Genomic DNA, 7,771 nt, shown 5'->3' with positions numbered 1-7,771 from the left:
CCTACATGACCATTCTCAGGCACTTCCGTGGTTTCTTACACATCCATAACCCTTGTGTCTTTGCTGCTGCATGTGTCTCCATCCCCTGCCTCCACTGAGATGGCACCTCGCTAGCACACCGTCCCTCAAACATTGGTGTGCCACCCTCAGGCTTATCTCTAGCGAGCCTCGTTTTATCCTTTTCCCCCTTCAAATCTAGTTTAAAGCTCTTTCAATGAGCCCTGCTAACTCCTGTGCAAAGATCCTTTTCCAACTTTGAGACAGTTGTATCCCATCTGTTGTCAGCAGGCCTGGTGTCATGTAGACTGAACCATGATATAAAAAAACACCAAAATTCTTCCTGTGACACCAGGCTTGGAGCCAGGTATTGATCTGTTGGCTCTTCCTGTTTCTTTCCTCATCATTCCCTGCAACTGGAAGGATAGAGAAGACCACTGCTTGTGCTCCTGATCCATTAACCAGTCGTCCTAAGGCCCTGAAATCTCTTTTGATTGTCCTTGGACTTCTTGTTGCAACTTCATAGCTGCCTACCAGAAAAATTAATAATGGATAATAATCTGAGGGCCATACCAGGGTAGGAAGTTTTCTCTTCACATCTTTTACCTGGGCCCCAGGGAGGCAGCAGGCTTCCCTAAGAAGCGGTTCTAGTCTGCATATTGGGCCTTCTGTTCCCTTCAGAAGGGAGTCCCCTATGACAATGTCTTCAAATCATACAGAATACCATTAATTATTTTATTTGTCTTTTCATCCATTCCTCTCTGCTTTTACGTACATGCTGACAGCTGTACTTAGTGACATGACACACAACCTTCCCTGGAGCAGAGCCCTTTGAGCATGTGCATTATTGTGTTGCTCATCTGGATGGAATCTATTGCTCTAGGTCAGCCCATCCATGTAAGCAGCCACTTAAGGGAGACTGATTCACTTCTACTCAGGATGTAGCAGGACCCTAAATTTGTGCTGGCAGCATTGTCAGTACTAAGCAGAGAAAACTGTCCAACAAAAAAGTGTGAAGATCAGGATGCTCTCCTGCTACTCCTTACTTATTATTAGCTACAGTAATTGAAGAATATTGCTTTAGTTTCACATTCTGTTCCTGCATTAGTCTAAATAAAGTGTCGGGGGTTTGACAGTAGATGTTACAAGTCATCATCTGAAACATAGACTATTCAGACATTCTTGGTAGTTTGGAGATTTCTTTTGGCAATTAATATACTGAACCAAGCATGATTTACATAAGAGAGTATATACTAGGTGAGTTCTTCGTTAAGTTCATCTAAGAAATGTAGTCCTAGTACATATAAGCCATGTCACTGTTATGGGGAGAACACATTGGCTGTTCATCTGCTGTGCAAAATGGAGTCGTACTTCTGGCAAACCACAGTTTACTCAGCGCAAATGGTCTTCAGATAATGTTCCAAAGTGAATCAAAGTTTTGTCATATTTTTCTGTTGATGCAGTTTTATTGTGTTCAACTGGCTTTTCAATTCAAATGAGACAAGTACTTACTCACTTGTCTCTTACCTCCTGTTCAGCAGGAGGGTGGAAAAAAACAAAGTAAAATGGTAGCCAAACCACAGAAATTAAAAGTATGTTTTCTATTGTAATTTATAAACAAATAAATCAGAGTCTATCTAAAATGAATAATCTTATTTTTATGCTTGCATCTTTCCTTCAGAGGCATGAAAGCAGGGTAATAAGTAATGATGCTCTCTTTCTGTGATATTGTAGCTTAATTATCTTGTTGCTGCTTAGTAATGCCATGGATAACATTTTGAATGAGTCATCATTAAATCTGTTTCGGTTTCCATATGGTAATCTATAGGAAGAGAGCTAGTAATGTTGCAAGAACAAGTTAAAACCTAATTACCTGCCTGCAGCATCAGGTTTTTGTAAAGTCTCATTGGAATGATAGGAAGATGTCAGAGCTGAAGTGCTCATTCTGTACTGTCTGCTCATTGCCGGGACTGGGGAAAAAAAGACTCTCTATAGTCTCAGTATTTCTTAAACAACATACTTCCATTGAGAATGGTGCATATTCTGGAATTCCTGCATCTTCCTCTGTGCCATGAAGAAACATGGCATGACAGTATTAAGAAGCCAAACATCACAAACTGGTCAGAAATTTGTTAGAAAATGTATACTCTAACAATTGTACTAAATTAAGAGAAAATGGAAAAGCTGCAAGAAGTTTATGCTGAGTACTCTGTTGTCTCCCAACAAATCTGTATTTTAAAATGGGTAAATGCTATAAAAGTGTATTTTCAGCTTCCTGTGTCTCTGGCAGATGAGCACAAATTAATTTTTGCTATAAGCATGCAAGCTTCTGAATCCTTCACTGAATTTCACCAAAAGCAAATAACTCTATCAAAGTATTTTCATGCTTCCATAGCTGTGCAACTAAACTGAACTCTTTTACAATATTAGCCAATGCAAATCAAAATTGTCAATATTCTGTAAGTAGAAGGAAAAATATTTTATTGGTCTCCATGTTTGAGTGAAGCCATGTGTGAGGAGGTGTTGCAAAAGCATTTGATTTTCTGACTCAAGTCTGTCTTTTCTTTCAGTAAATCAATTGCTTCACTAATCTATACAATAATCAGACATTTCAGAATGATCAATTTCTTTTCATATGCCTGGCTATTTAAATTGGTTTTATAGCTTCTTTATCAACAGGAGAATAGAGTTTGCAAGCACTTTAATTTTCCTTAACAATCATTGCTTCCTTTTGATCTTGCAGTCTTTACTGAAGCAAAACACCCATTCTCACTAAAATAAGGGCTACAGAGCCCTCTGTTCTTGCTAACAATTTTATCCAGTGAAAAGGATTGGTTGAACAATGTAGAACCACTGAACTATGGCTAAGAAATCTTGAATTCTATTAATAAATCTGCCACTGACTATTATAAGACTTAGAACAATTCATTTAACCTCTGTTTCCATCTATCTTTCCATTCTTTGACTGTTTTGTGTACGTAGGAAATATTAGCCAATGGCTTGTCTCCTCAGAAGTTTGCGAAAAAAATCTTGGATACCTGGTCTCAGTCAAGAACTCTGGAGACATATTATCATACGAAGAAATAATAAATCAAATCTATAGGAGGCTTGATAAACGAAAATAATTTATTTTTATGGGCATCAAATAAATTAGACTTGCAGTCCACTTGGAGAAATCTGCATGAAAACAAGAGCCTTTTGCCTGTCAGTTAATTATCTTTAATTTCTGCTAAATTTTTTTTTTTTTAATTTTTCTGCTTAAGAAATATAGTTTTTTATCTGCTCACTCCCACCTGCAATTACATAGAGATTGAGGAAATGTTGCTTAAAGCTGTATTTAACTACCCTTCCAGCAGCACATATCCTTTAAGACCTGTGTTTACTGACAACACAGTAAGCAAATGCTGTGAAAGTTAAGCAGAGAAGTTAAACAAAAAGTAATTGTCCTACATGTTCTTCCAAGGACACTGCCAGCAGATTACAGGGGAGGGAGGATGGAAGTATTACATTCAGTGAGTAAGTGTTCTCTGGTTCAGTCAAACTGAAAGATACACAGAAAATACCTTTTTTTCCTCTCTCTTCACATGTACGCCCACGCTCTTTATTGGCATTTTGCATATGGTAGTTACGTCTCTCTAAACAAATGCTTATGATTTGTTATGTCTACGGAGAACAACTATTGATTGAGGTATGTCTTAAGACATAGTATATTTACTTATGATGCTAATCAGAGGGAAAAAAATAGCATTCTTTTACATAAATGCATGATCCTGAAATACAGATCATAGGATTAATAAGCCAGATGACCCATGCATTATTCATTCTTTCATTTGCCAAATTCTTTAGCAGAATAAAGCACTATTTCACAGTAATGTCATGGTATGAAGCTTCCGTTACAGGACCTCTTAATCTAGTACAATAGGACAGAGTATATTTTAAGGAAAATGAACATCTTGTATTTGTAGTTTGGCCTTAACTTGTTAAAATACTTAGGCCTAAATTGCTTTCATAAAAATAAAGGACCTTGTGTAAAAGATAGAAGAAGAAGAATTATAAAGGAAGAAATGTATGGTAGTGTTATCCATCTCATTACTAGTGTTTGTGGTGAATATTTGAAGCAAGGTACCTGCTACCTTGAGGACACTTATGTAAAGTACCCACGTAAAAAAGAATTATTAGCATACTTAGTCCTTATTAGTATACTTAGTTCTGCTAAACACTGCATTGCAAAACAATAGGACCTTCAGCTAAAGTTATAAATAATAACCAACAGAGACAGAATACTTTGTCTGTTTCTAGGAAATTAATAAATAGTTTGTTGTTAACCAAGGAAGAGGAAATTATTTCAACAACTAGGGAAATTGTAGCACTCTGCCACTGAATCCCAAAGGAATAAATCCAGATGCACTTAGTAGAAGTTCTTTATTTTTAAGTCAGCTGTAGCAACATATGAAAATTCATTAAGGGAGAGGAAGGAAAAAGGGGACTGAATACCCTAACATTTATTTTCTAAATTTTTTTTTTCTTACAAATGATTATTTACAAAAGCTTGCATTGATACATTTTGAATCTCTTTTCCTAGCACTAATTACTTGCATCTTTAATTACTACCCAAGTCAGTCCAGTGCTTACATATGAAATTTAGGTTAAATCAAGCTCTCTTAGAAAAGTATAACTTTCAAATGTTTGCATGTACTTTAAAATATTATTAACCTATTGCCTTTTTAAAGAAAAGGGTCTTAGTATTACCTTTATGATGAATCTGTGTAATTAAGATACCAGGTAAGTGGCAAGGAAGTATCTTCATTTTCACATCTATTAGAATGAATTTGCTCTATCTCAATATTACTGAGTCTCATTTTGGAGTAGATGTTTATCTTTCTTTGAGCAAAGCCCATACAAGTGAACTGTGAGAGAGGAGGATATAGAAAATAAATTAATCATCATATATTTTTTTTTAAATTAAAATTATCTTGCCCTTGATTCAAACAATTACCGCAGCATTATTCAATAAACCTTTCCTCACTGGCAGTACTATTACATTTAACAGGGTTTTCAGCTAGGCGACACATTTTTCTATAAAGTTATTTTGTATCATCACCATATCATCTCATGCAAGAGTGAGTAATGGAAATTAATATTGTAGTGATACCCAGTGACACTAATTGGACTAGCTTACTTCACTATTATTGAGGAAAGAGGATTGTCTAAAATTTGTTTAGAGGACTTGCAGGAGAAACAAATACAATGCATAGTGTATGCATTTGTCTGAGATACTAATAATTTACTTGGCTTTGCAGAACGTTATTAAAATACCTAAGTATATGGTGCATAAAATTACATTTTGTATAGAATTGAAGAAACAAAAAGAGCCAAAGGAGTAATGAGAAAGGCTTAAGAGTGGAGGTTTAGGAAGATGAGTGCATGATCACCACATGAGGAAAAAAAATCCACATCAGCTTGAGTGACATGCACTTAAAAGTAGCTTTCCTCATTGTAATTGCCTTCTTGAAAATGCTTGCCAATTTATAGAAGATTTACTAGTTAGATTTAAATTTGTCTTTTCCATTTATCATAGTCAAGAATTAAATAATCTTGCCTGGATACAGCTAAAGGGATCACTTAATAATACTAGATAGACCATTTTATTTGCTACTGATTTTATCGTCAGCTAAATCATGCCTGCAGATAATCCAGCTGAATTATAGTTTGTGTAAAGTAAACATGTCTCCAGCCAGTGTTGGACATTTAAGTGGGCTTTTGGGACTTGAAATGGCACTTAAGGTAATATACTTCTTTTAAATATATGTGTACCTTCTGAGTATTCGAGTTTAGTCTCAAGCTGTTAATAGGATCTTTTATTCATTCATAGTTTTTGCAGAAAAAAAGCTATAAAGCGTTTGTTACAAGACAGGTGCTGGGAATACTTGTATGTGTAATGGCATATAGTATTATTTTTTCATAAGGTGTGAGTGAAATAGCTCCAGACTTTTTTACCCAGAGGCCTTTTCTCAAGGTACAGGAGCTATTTCGTTCCTCACTGAGATTATAGTAATATTAATGGCGAGTGAGATATCCCCCACCTCCCATCCTCCCAAATGAGCGGTAGGTTTTTGAATTTGGTTCCTTTCAGCAAATATTTGGAAGAAAGGCTGTAGGATGGGTCTCAGAATCCCAGAGGCTCACAGGAGGTAGACTAGGTCTATTTCTAAGTAAGTCACACAATTTTTGGTTTTGTTTTTTTGGGCTGCTTCCCCCAACCCCCCTAGATTTTGTTTACTTTTAATGACTCTGTGACTCTACTGGCATTTTCCTGTCGTAACTGAGCTTTGTAAAAGCTAGGCTTTTATTTTGGTCTGAGTTTATGCTTGAACTAAAAAGGATGAGAGGTTGTGCATGTATCCACTCCAGTGCACAGCCCCTAGGAAACTTGCATAAAAGCAAAGATACTGGAACTTGGAGTAAATCAAAAATCAGAAAACCAGATTAACCTCCTGTGACTGCTAAGCCTCAGAGAACCAGGTCACAAAGCGACAGAGCTATTATAATTGAAGTAATGGTGTAACATACTGTAAACATAGACCAATGGGACTGTAAAAATGGCTGTCCATAGCAAATACCCCCTGTACTGCAATTTTGAAGAGGTTAGATGTAGACTTTCCTTTTGATATGATTGCATGTACAGTGTGATTGGAGTTGATCAAATTTAGCACAAAAGATGATTCATAGTTCACAGTTCATGTATTTTGGAGTTTTCACGTGTGAAACAGAAAGCTGCTGCTTTCTAAATATTAAGTATACAAGCAAGGGCTAAGTGCACTGTTACTGTATGCATTGCTGGTAGTAGCTGGAAACATCTGCTTTGTGTCTCTTGGAATGAAAATGCCACAAGCCCGTCTTGCACTGTCACTGCTCAGACTCTCACACTGTATAAAGCTAAAAGGCCATGTCGTGGCAGGAAGGATGATAGACACCAAAAAAATCACATGTGCATTATCTTTTGAACTTACTGATTTCCTGTCAATGAACTCACACCTCATGGATTTGGAACTGCTTTTAGAATGAATTCACATGCTTATCAGAGTTGACAAAGTGACAGGGGAATGAAAAATAATTCCCTGCTGTTTCCTTGATCTGCTTTCCTATCCCTTGCATTAAGATTTCATGGGTTCAACGTGGAAATAGGGCTTTCTTTGAGACTTCAAACATAACCAACCATTGAAAGAATGAAAACTAAAGCTTTCAGTAAAGTACTTGATTTCTTTTAAAGAAATAATTAACTACCTAATTTACTTTTAATACAAGTTGGTTTTAACATTATTTATGCTCGGTAATTCTGCAGAAAAATATACTCTTAACTTGCTAACCTATCAAGCATATCTTACTGAATTATTGACTATTGCATAGAATCATAGAATCATAGAATCATAGAATAGTCTGGGTTGGAAGGGACCTCTAAAGGTCATCTAGTCCACCCCCCCTGCCATGGGCAGGGACATCTTCAACTAGATCAGGTTGCTCAGAGCCCCATCCAACCTGACCTTGAATGTTTCCAGGGATGGGGCATCCACCACCTCTCTGGGAAACCTGTGCCAGTGTTTTACTATTCTCATCAGCATAAAAAATTTCTTCCTTATATCTATCTAAATCTACCCCCCTTTAGTTTAAAGCCATTCCCCCTTGTCCTGTCACAACAGGGCCTGCTAAAAAGTTTGCCGCCATCTTTCTTATAAGCCCCCTTTAAGTACTGATAGGCTGCAATAAGGTCTCCCCA

General features: G+C 36.6%; 1 protein-coding gene across 1 annotated transcript in view; it reads left to right on the top strand.

The window, feature by feature from the left end:
* PCDH9 (protocadherin 9) overlaps positions 1–7,771 on the top strand; it is a 716,238-nt gene that overhangs the window by 585,532 nt on the left and 122,935 nt on the right. The window lies entirely within an intron of this gene.

The sequence above is a fragment of the Aptenodytes forsteri genome, unplaced genomic scaffold, assembly GCF_000699145.1.
Source record: "Aptenodytes forsteri isolate BGI_AS27 unplaced genomic scaffold, ASM69914v1 Scaffold172, whole genome shotgun sequence".
Classification (NCBI taxonomy): Eukaryota; Metazoa; Chordata; class Aves; order Sphenisciformes; family Spheniscidae; genus Aptenodytes; species Aptenodytes forsteri.
This window is presented reverse-complemented; position numbering and strand designations above follow the sequence as displayed.